Source organism: Manacus candei, unplaced genomic scaffold (genome assembly GCF_025592945.1).
Source record: "Manacus candei isolate 608988 ecotype Guabito, Panama unplaced genomic scaffold, ASM2559294v1 h1tg000014l, whole genome shotgun sequence".
NCBI classification, from domain to species: Eukaryota; Metazoa; Chordata; class Aves; order Passeriformes; family Pipridae; genus Manacus; species Manacus candei.
In genome coordinates this window covers 7,637,731-7,652,276 of record NW_026138062.1, presented here as the reverse complement: position 1 = coordinate 7,652,276, position 14,546 = coordinate 7,637,731, and positions in this window count along the sequence as shown.

Genomic DNA, 14,546 nt, shown 5'->3' with positions numbered 1-14,546 from the left:
CAATTACATACTGGCCAGAAAAAACATTTTTTTTGTCAATATTTTATGACTCCCTGAGAAAGCAATAAATTGGATGTGAAAATATAATTGTAAGAATAGTACAAGATCATTAAATTGAAGATATGCTTATTACATGTCCCTTGTTTTTGACTCATAAATGGAAACAGTAATAATCTTAAGGTATAGATGGGAATTTTTGCTAATTCTCCTATCCAGTGGTTCTCTTCAGTACAGACAAGATCCACCTTTGTTGTTGAGAAGCAGTATAGGACTGTTCAGTCATTTTACCAAACGTTTTTTAAGTAGGCAGTGGACTCATCTTACCTAAAATTTTCTATCTCAGAGATTCTCTTTCTAATGGGTCTGTTCTTTCTATCACTTTTGCCAGCACTAAAAACTTCACACATATTGCACTTTATCTCTTCACTCATTGTTCCAGATGCTGACTTTCAAGCACCTCTTTATATATTCTCTGGGGTAGCTGAGAGTTTAATCTTCTCATCACAGCCCAGTCAATGACTATGTACATCCTTCTTGCTAATGAAACAAGCTAATCTCCTCAGTACTCTCTATTTAAAATTCTGAAGACAAGCACGGGAAGAGAAGTAAGGAACTCTGACACTCACTTCCTCCACTGATGCCCTTATAGCTTGATCAGGGAAGCTCCAACATTTGATGTAGAAGCAGTCAGAGCCCATGAGAGATCATTGGAAAACATAATTCCGTTAAAGCCAATTTGTGTCACTTGAAATCACAGACACACTGGACCTCAAGAAGTGCACATTTCAACATACGAGCTCTACATGTGAATGTAAGAGGATAAGAGATTGGCAAGGATTTCAAACATGATGACAGAAGAATATATTGCAACACAGTCTGTTAAGATTTTTTGGCTCTTATTGGCACATTTCAGAGTGAAGCAAGGACTGCTCTGAAGTGAACAGCAATCTTATTCCTATTGCACATAACAGAACATTAAACACACTGACTGCTTTCAATGAGCAAGCTCACTTTGAACTCTCAGCTAATAAAGATGAGGATTTCAACAGGCATTTATGGAAATTGAAGAAAACACTGAAAGCCTAAAAACATTTAAACACAGTTTTAGGTACTGTCCTCTGAAAGAACAAGCTGAATGCTGAAACTAGTTCTTCAAATTATTGTCTGAACTGTTTAAGTAGGTTCACTGGTCTTCAGTGTGCTGAGACATGGCAGCAAAAATATGAGAGAATCTTGGTCCTAAAGAGGTTATAATGTAAACAAAGTGAGACAAAGGGAAAAATGTTAGAGAAAAGGAGTCTTCATCAGATCAGGAGTTTATATTTGTGAACCACAGAACCATAGTCTTCTGATTCCCTGGTTAGATCCTAGAATACAGTAATATTTCTAGCTGAATGATCGCAGAGACACACACAGGGTAGAAAGGGCAATATCTGGAAAGACTGATTCTCAAACAGGGCTTCTTAGACAGGAGTGAGGTATTAAAAGTTGAGATTTATTGAGAGGAAAAAAAAAGGTGATGGATGTATCAAAACGCTATTCATCTTCTAAGAAACCATATTCCTCATCTTAAACTTCACTATTTATGAGATTTTTGAATAAGCTCCCTAGCTCAAATTTTTACCTTATCACCAAAACCTTTTACTTCACAATTAACGTTCAGTGTGAGCTAAACCACTTTTGGTAAAAAGATAACATGATAATAAGTACTTCTTCATGGAAAAGCTACTTCAGAAATTGGATTTTCTACAAATTCAGTGTTTACCAGGATTCAGCATTAGGTATTCTGAAGACTGAACACAGAAGGAACAACGATTATAATCTCACCAATAGCAAGATCAGAATTATTATCTGTATGTGGTTAAAAAACTCTTTTACATATTGTATGGGCAATTTGGTATTCCTCTACTTTGTGCTAGCTCTGTGTCTTAGAAGACTTGCCAAGTAATGAAGTACTGGCATTTGCAAGAATGGCTGGATATCTGGCAAAGTGCATATGTTTGAAGAATTTGATGCAGCTTTAACTTGCAGATGCTGCTTATACAATCATTCCACTGTGTTTGTAGGTCTCTGATGTATGCAAAAGACTGATTATAGTTTGGCACAGCTCCTAGTGGCTTAACCAGGGGGACATTTCCCTTAATCTCACCTGGCAGTGAAGTTGCAAATGAGCCACAATATTTGAGTCTTAGCAACAGTGGTTTGTAATCAGCGATTCCAATTATGGAATGAGGGAATACTAATTGACCGCCAGCTGTCAGAGCAAATGGGCAAGAGAAAGTTATTAACTTTCTGTCTTGACCCTCAAAAATGTAATAGAACAGATAAAACAGGTAAAATTTCTTCTCTCTTGGAAATAAGAAAACAAGATTAAAATGGCCTTTCTTGTCTGGTGAAGAGAAGATTACAATTTAGTGTATCTAAGGAAATATTTGTGAGGGACTAAATGCAACCACGGTAGGGCAAGAACCAACATCTCAAATCCTTTATTAACTATTAGATGTGAAAAGCCCTTTACTTACATTTTGAATACAGTAACTTTACATAGAGATAATCACATTCTTGATGGAAAAAATATATAAATATGTCAATGAATAATTAAGACAAAATGGAATATATCATCATGAATTTTCAAAATAACTTGCTCTGGTGTCTGAATCAAAAATACTCATTTTCTTTCCACTATCTAGTTTTATGAGCATCAATGAATCATCTCAGGGCCTTAAGTCTGTGGATAACATGAAACTTCTTTCATGTGTGACTGTTTGATTACTTGATTACTCCTAATCATTAGGAGTAATCATTTTGACTAATTTCAAGTTGTATCCACTTATGTTATATTACCTCATGGGATTTTTAGTTCCCACACCTTCTCTTCAGATAAGATCTCTACGAGGTGCCAAATGCCTTTCCTGTGGTACACCAAAATATTTGTCCTCATAGAGGAAGCTAAAAAATTGCCTCCTGAAGATATGGTTCTTACAAAGAAATTCAACCTACTAAGAATCAAATCCAAACAAATCCAAAATAAACAAACAAAAATGTTTCTCGTTTTTAAAATAACTGAAAAAATTCAGTAGTTTTAACAACTGACATTAATTTGGTTTGACGTAATATTAGCATTTAATTGTCCTGTTGGTTAATTGCAGAAAGAATGATGATAACATTTTGTAAAAAGGAAATAGGAATGGCTAAGCTTAATAGTTTCAATTGAAAAATTTCTTGTAAAGAAAAAAAAAAGCCTACCACCATTAAAAGTACTTTTTCTCCTTTAAAAACTTGCAACAAGTTACAGACTGTTCTATGATGTGTGGTGAAAAATAAATATTGAAAGAGAATATACAAATTGTTATTAAGCCCAAACAATGATAACTATCTCTTGTCCATAAATAAAGGAGTTCAAATTGTGATTTTTGTTTATGACACAGAAAGAAAAAGGTAAGAGCAGAAGGAAAAAGAGGTGAATACTTGATAATGTTATATTGTGGGAAAGACTAAAATATCATTCGGTATTGTTACTCTGCTTGCCAGTAAATGCAATGGGTATTTACATACTCCAATGAACATACTTCTTTGGATAGATGTACAGCTAATCAAAATTAAGCAGGATATGTAGTCCCTCTTAAAAAAAGAAGTCACTAAGGTGTTGGTTAGAATCTAGGGAAATAGGACACAGTCAACTTACAGAGGGAAATTCAGCTTTTCCAAGTCTTAACAAGTTATTTTTCTGAATCCCCCTATTTTTTTTAACAGCTTTTTCTTTGAAGCAGATAATGCCTCCTTTGACTTTAGCACTTCCTTTCCTTCCAGTGGTTATAGTCCTTTCTTTATTTTCTTCTGTTTTATTTGAAAGTAATAAATATCACAATACCAGTTACTGGTGTCACTTTTTGTTGTGTTTTGAGTTCAGTCATAGGTTGATAATAGTAACTATTACTTACACTAACTACAGTTTTTGTGTCTATGGTGGGTTGACCCTAGCTGGCCACCAGATGTCCACCAAAGCCACTCTATCACTACCCTTCTTGGCTAGACAGGGGAGAGAAAATATAACTAAAGGCTCTTGGCTCAAGATAAGGACAGGGAGAGATCACTCACCAATTGCCATCATAGGCAAAACAGACTCGACTCAGGGAAATTACATTAATTTATTACCAATCAAATCAGAGTAGGATAATGAGAAATAAAATGCAATCTGAAAACACCTTCTGCCTACCCTTCCCTTCTTCCCAGACTCAAGTTCACTTCCTGCTTCTCTACCTCCTTCTCTCAAGCAGTGCAGAGGGACAGGGTGTGGAGGTTGTGGTCAGTTCATCACACGTTGCTTTTGCTGCTCCTTCCTCCTTCACCTGTTCCAGTGTGGGGTTGCTCCCATGGGAGACAGTCCTCCATGAACTCCTTCAGGACACGTCTACCTGCTTGTGTGTGGGGCCTTTCATGGGCTGCAGATGAATATCTGGTCCAATGTGGACCTCTATGGGATTCAGAGAGACAGCCTGCCTCACTCTGCTATGGTACTTGGAGCACCTCCTCCCCCTCCTCCATCTTCACTGACCCTGGTGTCTGCACAGTTGCTTTTCTCCCACCTTCTCACTTCTTGCTCCAGCTTTTGTTAAACATCAGATTTTTTCCCATTCTTAAATATGTTAGTAGCTAGTCTGTCTTGGACCCAGCTGGCATTGTCTCTTATTGGACAGAGGGGAAGCTTCTGGCATTTTCTCATAGAAGTGACTCCTGTAGTCTCTACTGCTACTGAAATGTTGCCGTGTATACCCAATATGGTGGCCTACTGCACCATAGTCTCTTTCAGAGACTACTCAGGGAAGAAACTAGATTGCTATCATCTGCACAAATCTAAATTCTGTATGAATACAAATGCACATAACTCGACTTGGAAACAAAGATCGTTCAAAAACCTAGGATGACAAAATTCTGAATAGGATTCATGTAAATAATTAAAGTGGATTTAGACCTATATCTAATTAAAAAATTTATCTTTTATCTTTCAACATAATTTGTTATAACACTGAGCATTTACTAGTTAAAAAAGTGTATTTTTTAGACTTTGCGAGCTTTCAATAGTAATAGAGTATCAGCAACAGCAAAACAGCTGTTCTGTCCGTTAAGCCATTACTGTTGCTATTTTCTTCTTGCTAATGCAGTTAATATTTTCTTAGTCATAATTTGCAAAACAGAATTCTAGAAGCCTCAGGGTTCAGCTAACATATAGTATAATCCTTTCATTTAACATGGAGATTGCCCAGCTGAGAGGTAATGCAGTAAACATTTATAAAAATATTCCTGCTCAAATTTCTGTGAAATATGAATGAGTTTGGATCTCAGCCAACCATGTAGAATTGTAGACCAAATTCCCTAGAGTTTTAAGGTTTCAGGAACAACTGCTCTAGTTTTCATTATGCGCTCAGGAAATAATTACTAGATTTGGATCTTTGTTTTGATTCCCTTGCATTTTAAGTTTGTTCTTGAGATACTGGTTGTCCAGTATATAGGAGGTAAAATGATGACAAAGGGAATGGACTACAAAACAGAGAATATAGACAGGCAAATTTATGAAGAAGAGTTAGGTAATTTCTCATTGAAATAGTTCAATAAATATGGTAAAATTATGCGTATAAGAAAATGTGGCTTTATTTTCAGAGTACAAGTTTCTCTGGCTTTCAGTTATGACAACAACTTTCTTGAGTGATTCAGCATTCTGAAAGCCAAACCATATTTAGTTACTGGAATGTAGATTTACATACAGGCTTCTGGGCACAGCATACAAAAACACATCTTGTAAGAACTCAGTAATCTCTATTTCTAGTCTTTGCAATTAACATTCTTTTTAATGCCGTATTTCTTACATTTTTATTTTACAGATAGTACATAACTGGGGCTAGGATTGAATTAATTTCAACTATCATTATGAAACTGACTGAAATGCCTAAATGAGATCATAGATATTTCTCAAACTGGGAGAAGCTTCCTTTTTTCACATTAATAACAGAGGCCTTTAATAAGAAAATGCAAGATGTAGAACAAAATGGTAGATAATGCAACTGGTTTTATTCTTCCCTTTCTCCTTTCTAATCATACCTAAACCAAATGATATATTTAGTATGTGCTGTTGTCAATAGCTGAGAAATCTGTGGTTGCTCTTCTAAGCTGGCATGCTTATATTATTTATGTATGAGTATCTCTCTTCTGACAATGTATAAGGCATGATTAAGACATAATTTGATAAATAAAAACTCCACAGAAATAAAAAATTGAAACAATCTTTATATAAACAGCAGAATTCTACGCACAGGCCAGATGGGGCTGTTGAATTCTGCTGAATTCTGGATTGAGATGTGGGAGGGGGGCTTGAACTCAGGAATTCGATTTTAGGGGTCTCAAACTAGGACACAAATGTGGCTTGATATCATATGGAGCTGTGACTACTGACTACCTGACAAAGTAGATTCCAAACCTTTACTCTCATTAGTGATTCAAGCAGAACAAGAAGCCCAGGTTGTAAGTCAAAAACCAGAAAAAATCTTGTAAGCGATATAGAAATTCAGTAGAAAACAAAAGATCCTTCCATGCCTTTCTTCAGAAAGCTCCGTGCTATGTCATTGAACTAATTCTTTTTTCTATCTTGCAATCCAAAAGCTGAGAAATATGAACTTCTGCTCCATTCTTGACTGAACACAGAGGATCTTTTGTCTTCCAGAGCTAGACCTTTTACAGTCTTAAACAAGAAACTAAATGCTCTTGAAATCTATGACATCACATGAAAACAGCAGACACAAGTTTTGTCTCTCAGAAGCATGTAGATAATAAAGCTGGTTTTGAAGTAAGAAGGATTGACAAGCACAAAAAGGGGGGAAAACTGTCCTGAGTGGAACAAATCAATATATATTTTAAAATATAAAATTATCCTTACATCTATATAGAGATAAAATAAGTAACAGAGGAATAGAAACAAAGGAGTTGTTTTCTACAAACAGTATTTGGTAATTACTGGATAAATTTAATGCCTATTTTTGCATGAGGAACCTTCCATGGAGTGAAATTCCACCAATATATTTTGTATGTATTAAAATTCTTAAAGGATTTTGCTTGTGTTAGAGGATGATTATATAAAAATTTTTCCAACGGATGTCTGCACTAAAACAAAAATCACTATTCCTTGCTACATAGTTTGATTCCATTTTTTTTCTCTAAATATGAATATATTATGAGATTTTACAGTATCATATGAGAAAGTAAGACTCCTTTCTGGGAAAAGTCTCTTGAGATCTAAGGTAGCAGCAGTTTGATATTTGTAGAATAGCAACACATTGGTTATCGTTGAACACAGGTTCAGATAACTCAGCTTCCCAGTTCACTCTTGGATTCTAACCCCTTAATTACACAAGTTTCATAAATGTTCATTAATTCCAAAGATGATAATCAGAACAAATTAGTCAGTTTCTTCCAAAAAAACACAAAACCAAAACCAGATATGGTTGTCACACAGTTAAAACCAATCTCCCAAAAAGCCTTTGGCACCCTTCTTTGCCATAATATCTTCCAAAATTCTGTGGACTTTGCAAAGTCAAATATCCCACTACTTCCTCATGTCAAACTCAAGGGCATGCAATGAAACAAACCAACATCATTTTACCAAACTAAAACTTTTGTGGGTTGTAACACTTTCCACACATTATTTAAAACAATTAAAACAATTAGAAAGCACTATTATAGTATAGGAGCACTATGTTATTATAGAGACTTGACACTAGCTCTAGAAGAGTAGTTGCCAATGCATATATAAATAGTGCTGCATAAATTGAGGACACATTTGACACAATCTGTTAGTACAAATGTGAGACAGGGAGATGTACTCGTTGTCCAGGCAATTAACAGCTATCTTGTGCCCTGATACATAAAGACATGATAGATCATGTCTTCTTAGTCAAGTAGACTTGAAGACTCGTGTTTTACCCCATGACACCAGCCTTATTTGCAGTAACCGCATTTTTACTGTGTGACCTAAAACTTTCTCTGATTAGCTGACAGATTCTTAACCAGGTACCAGTGCAGAAAGGTTGTTGAAGAGTTGCCAATGATGAGGTTGTTGCTCATCACTGTAATTTGACATCAAAGGGGAGATACTCTGAATTAGGTGGATACTCAGCATTCCAGATAGTTATAATTCCACTGTGTTAATTTGTTGCCTCCACCAACAACACTGGGCATAGAATTTTGTGCAACAATGCCATGGTTCCACCGCAGAGGGTTAATTAGCAGATTACAAAATTATCTTGCCAGTTATGAAGTGCTGAACAGGTATAAAGCTACTCTGTTATTATGCAAAATTATTCCATGGAGTAAGGCCTCAGGCAAACACTCATTCACATTATCTTGCTTTCAGTTGATGCTCTTGGGCTTCTCTTGGCAAACCTGAGTTTTTCTGGCCCAGTTTTCAGTTCTTCCTGATGCTGCTGCTCCCCTTTATGAACATACATACACTTTCCCCAACAGCAGACCCATCTAGTCTTCCATTTAGAAAGTGTGTTTTCATGGCTGTACACTTGTTAGGCTCAGATCTTTCTCTGGCAGGACTTCAGCATTGTCTGTATCGTTACTTCAACCTGGTCAAGAATGTAATGCAGAGAGTGGACGTTTAGTTCATATAGGAAGCATGTCGTGAGGCAGAGGCCTTGAGACTCTTGATATATGGGGCAAGGCTGTGATCATCTCTAGGTCATTTGAGATACTTAACTGTTCATTCATTTGCTTTCTCTGACCATTCAAATGAGCTCAGTCCAAGCAAATTTTTTAATAGAAACAACTAACCTCAAAATATTGGCCTGGAACTCTACTCCAAGACTGATCCATTGCTCCATTATTTAACAGCATAGAAGTATTCAGCATGAAAAACATACTCTGTTTCCTATCAATAAATACTTTGATCTCTAATGGATCCCAGAAGAGATGTAGGAATTAAGAAAGGACAAGTAGCCTCTATGCAGGGAACCATCTCCTAAAATAAAAAAATTATGTCATCTGTTGCTTTGTATAGACTGGAAAAATGTTCAAGGTCTGGACTATTGATCTTTGACAAACATACAGAAATGCAATTGAAATGAGTAGACATTCTTGGGCAGCTTAAGTATCCCATTCAAACTATGAGGTATTGAATTACATCCTAAATTGGAGTGCAGATGTAATCCTTTGAATACAACAGGAATTCTGTTTAGGAAAAGAATATTCCTCTGTGTGTGTTGCTCCTCTGTGTGTTAAGAGCACATCATCTGCTCTCAAACAGAAAGTAGAATCCGGATCACTATGAGAGAAAATAATCAAATGTGAAAAAACTATGGCCACAATCTTTTTTCCGTGTTACTCCTTGGCTATATGAATTTTCCCTCTTGCTGCAGCTAGTTCTGACACATTTCCTTTTATGTGCCTCTGTAAATCTCTGCTTCTTCCATCCAATTCTTCCAGACTCATTAGACTCAACCCAAATGACAATGATGTTTGACAAAGCAAAATCTGACTTAAAGCAGATCGGATTTGACACAAAGAGATTTTATTCAATTTTTGCTCAAAAATAAGACTTGGTCTCTATAGCCTCTATCAGCAAATCTTGGTTTCTATTATCTTCTTTCTCTCTAAATTGCATCTTCTCTACATTTTCTCAACCAGAGGACTTATCATATGTCAAACAGTCTTGCCTTCACACCTAAGAGTGTATAAAATTGCGCTTCTTCTCAGTGCAGTGAAACAGTTGTCTCTAGATACTTCTTTATTTTTCACTGTCCCTTTACAAATTACAATCCTGCAAGTAACTGTTTTCAAAGCACAAAGTACAGTGACAGTTCTGGGACACATTGGTCAAGAATTGTGAGATCAGTAGAAAAGGTGGTTTAAATGACTTGTAATGGTAAGGATCAGTAACTCAGTTGAGGACTGTCTGTAGGAGCTGTTCTGAGGGGGTCTAGGCTATTTCTTCTTTCCTTCATCAAGAGCCCTGCTCTATCCCAGGAAGTTTACAAGTATGAGTTACATTACCAACAGGAAGACTTCTTTCTCAGTGCTTCAACCAGTGAGAAAGAACAGCAAAAAATCAGTCTCATCCAAGAAGAAGGAGCTAATGATTACAATCTTTGAATAAAAGGGAACATTTTCTTTCTAGCGAATGTGGAACTAATAATTTTGTGTGCATGTTCAAAAAAATGAAGTATTTGTCATAGCAAGTGATAGTGTTGGAAGGGAAAGTTAAACAAGGCATAAGTAATTATGGATAGAGCAAGTCAAGAAAGGGCATCTGAGATCATGAGAAGTTACACACATATGTTGTGGAGCTTTAGTGTTATCAACAGGCTGTTGCACTTGGGTAATTTTCATTGCTGAAAGGACCACTGTCAAAGGTACTAGCAAAAGTAGTTTTAATGTGATGTAAAAGTACCACTTAACAAAGTTTGATGTCAAACTTTGCTCCTATTATTGTACAATACAATCATTTGAACACCGTCAAATTGTTCAAATTTGAACAATATTGTTCAATCATTTGAACAATATCAAAACTATCAAGACAAATCAAAGTTACAAAGACACAAATCTGTTACCAGGGCACAAATCAAAGTAACCCCGTTACAAAGTTATACATGATACTGGTTGCTTACCCAAAATCTTCTGCCAGTAAAAGATCTCTCTGCCTTAAGGATTGACTTTGAGAGGTGTCCCAGCTCAAGGGAAGATCCTTGTCATAAATGCAGTCTACAAGAGACCTCAAAGAAGACTCACTGAAGCGGTCATATTTATTGAATAAAATGATTGACTTGTAGTCAAATGGAAAGCATATGCGTGAGACTCCTTGTACCCACAACTTTCTTTGTTGTGAAACTGAAAAATGAGTCTTAGAAGATCCATCCACTACTCATGAGTTAATTGCATGACCAGCATTCTAAGTTCATGTGCATCGATGTTGTGTCACTCTGCTCCTTTGTGGGTTTTCAGAGAACAAGTTTGAACAAAAGAAGTTCTAGACCTGGCTATGGCTCAGTCCCTTACCTATTTTGAAGCCTGAACCAAGTTATGGTTAGTTTGGTTAAGGGTTCAAGTGTATCTGTCACAAAGGTTATAGCTTGGTTTGAAAGCTTATGCAGTGAACTGGAGCAGAAAGCACAGTCAAGCATCAAGAGGCCTATATTTATGAGCTAATATTTCGAAATTAGAAAATAGATACTTTTCTATTTGAACAGCCTGAGGTGATCAGAAATTTTGTATAATTAGCTTACTATTGATTTTTTTATACTTTGGATTCTCTCCCAGTTCAGGGGCTTTTACAGTCAAACTCTTATTATGGGCTAAGGGATAAAACTGAAGTTATGGATCCAGAAATTTACTTTTGCCTAATTAAATTTTTAAATTAGTACAGAAAATTATCATTGATAATACCCTTGAAAGAGTTACACAAGAAAAGTAGCTAACACCAACACCCCTTCCCTAGTGGGAAGCCTATCTATCTGTGTTCTTGGGCTCTGCCACCTCAGGACAACGTGCTGGCTGCCACAGTGAGGGTCAACTCTCTGCAGTCCCTGCCAGTGGGGTGCTTACTGTAGGTGCACCTACAGTACTCTGTGCATGTTTGTCTCTTGCCCTGGAGGTTCTTTTTGGGGGCCCCATGAGGAGTCAAAAGGTGGCCCCTCACCCCCTGACACAAATGGATGTTTCCCCTACTCTGGGTTTGCCAGGTCCTCACTCCCAGCTGGTCGGCAGCCATTGGCAGCTCCCCATGAATAGCAAGGTGGAAGAATGAGCTTCAAACACCTCCAGCTTGCTCCAAATAACCAATATCCATCCCACAGAGGTGAATATCTCTCCCTGTGACAGACATGCCCTGCCCCACTTTACGATTTTTTGAACTAGAAAGGGCAGAAATCTGACTTGCTGGGTACTGACCAAGTGAATAAGCTGCAGTGGGCAGTGGTTGCTAGTGACCATGGCTATGTGGGAGCTTCCTACTCTCAGTCTTCTGCTTTCTCTCTCTATCTGCTCTCACAGACTCTGTGCACAATCCTGAAGACAAACATGATCCTCATAAGGGAATCTGATAATTCTCAGGCTTGGAAGAACAAGTCCTCATTCTTAGTCTTGACTAGGCAAATACATCTTCCCCATCTGCTTCTAGCTGCATAGCTACCAACCAAAGAGACCCTGATAATAACCAGGGCTGTCAGTGACTCAGGGGAATGACACAGTCAGCTCACTGACTCACTCGTGGGGTTTAGTGCCAGTAGTGTACTGCCCTGCTTGCAGGCAAAAGTCATAGAAAATGTAAGCATCTTGCCAGTTCCCTCATTTTGATGGTCATAAGGACAGCAGAATATTTATAACAGCCTCCAACTCAGCATAAAAATACTCTTTCTACTGCTGGAATACTGTTTTAGAAAAAACAGAAGGAAAAAACTAGCAATTAAACCCTTTTCAAAGGAGAAGGTCAGAGAAAGAACATGTTTTCCCTAAGACCTATAGAACAAGTACATTATGAACTTTCATGACTTTATATGTTCCTTCGAGTAGTCCAGAGGCAGGGTTCCCAGAACATACATATAACCTCAGTAAAGTATCCTAAACTAATTGGCAGTGGAGTAGTAGACACTGCAGTTGTTAACATAGAAAATTCTGCACTAATAGTCCTTTAATATTCAGAAGTCTTCTGTTTCATGTGTCCCTTATCAAATAGAGAGTTGTTAGACATGTATGCCCATAAACACAGTCCACTGTTATATGCTGTAAGTCTCTGTCAATGCTGATCCTCTCCAGTTTTAGGCAAAGTCTGTAACATTGATTGTACTGTACTTAAGGAACTATGCACATATGAGAATGGGAATGAGAACTTTCTCATCATGACAAGAAATAGCAAACTATGTGGTAGTACATAGTGTACTTGAGTGCATATAGCTCCTTGAGCTTATCCTTGATAATAGAATAGGGAGGACTCTTACTCAAGATAAGAAGTAGTTTGTACCACAGTTCCAGCAGAAGTTCTCCACACTCCTGCCTACAGCCATATGTACCATTCACCCTGGAAGTGGTGAATGACCCTTTTCTGGTCATATGGTGTTTTATGACTGGTGGGACAACCACTCTGTTTACCCAGACACACATCATCCAGGAAGTCCCTTCCCTACAGATTCAGGGACTGCCATTTTGTTTTGACTACAGTTTTATGTCAGGGAGGATAGCCAAAGGTTAGCAGAGCTGGAAGGCCCTCCCACTGCATGCTCAGGGTCCACCATGTTGCTTCAGACATCATTTTATAACAGGGAGATTCCTTTTTTGACAATGTCGAGAGCTATGTGTTTTCGTAGTACTCAGTTATTGCTGAGCCATCCCTACCCAGAAGCATAAAAGAAAAGGCAGTGTCCTCTTACTACATACAGGGAGGATGGCACTTCTGAGAGCAACAGGCTTCATGTATTTTCATTCTGCTTTGTGACTGGCTGATGGCCATTTTTGACACTGTCATACTGTGTATTTTCAGACCATCCTCTGACTGGTTGCCTAATTCTTTTGGCACCCTCTAGGAAGACCAAAAAGGGCCCCCTGATACAACCACTGTTACATGTTAAGAAGAGGCAGGTCCTGTGAGCCAATGGGCTCTTGAACTACAAACTGGGCTTTGAGGTGTCACAAAGAAAGGGTGGGTGGTGTAGGAGATCTCCCTTTGCCCATGGTTTTGGGCATGTTACCACTACCTGTCAGACCATTATGGGATGCAGGCTGGTGCTATATGGCTGTATGTGTTATCCTCAGGTCAATGATCTTACATAACTTCAGAAAGCTCCAGTTGACTGATTGGGAAGAGACAGAAATGTGCTGTCACTTGTTTGCATCTGTGCCTGTAGTAGCTGAAGAATGAAAAATGGGCATGGAAGTGACAGCAGTGTTCAAGGGAGAAAAGGAGGAAGCCTGGAAATGACTGACTGGTAGACAACTCTCCACATCCCCTGTGAAAAATTGTCTCTGTATTAGAGTTAAACTGATTTCCCAGTGTTTCGTTTTGTACGTGTGTGTAGTAGCAGCGTATTGGCAAACATGTAACATCACTAACTTTTTTTGAAAGAGATTCATTGTCCGGCTAGGCAGGTGGGAAACTTTGGGTATAAATCCCCTTTCTGAAACTGCTATAAGGTGAATTGCCAATCTGAACAGAAGCCAAGTAGCAATCTGGTTTGCAAGTCAGGATCCTTACAGTTTACAGAAGGCTGCAAAAATCCACTTAAAAATCCAAGATGATTGTGGCAGAGGTGGATGCACAGTGTCAGGCAGACTTATTGGATTTGAAATAGCTTTCCAAACACAATGATGGTGTTATGTACATCTTAGCAGTGATGGACATATTATCTTAATATGTTTGGAACATTATTATAAAAGGCAAAACAGACTCTGAAATAGCTGTGGTTTTTGAAGCAATTCCACTGGTATCAGGTTATTAAAACAGTAAGAATTTTATTTTATATTACAAAAGAGGTAGAATTGAGTTGCCTAGGAATTGCTAAGATGCA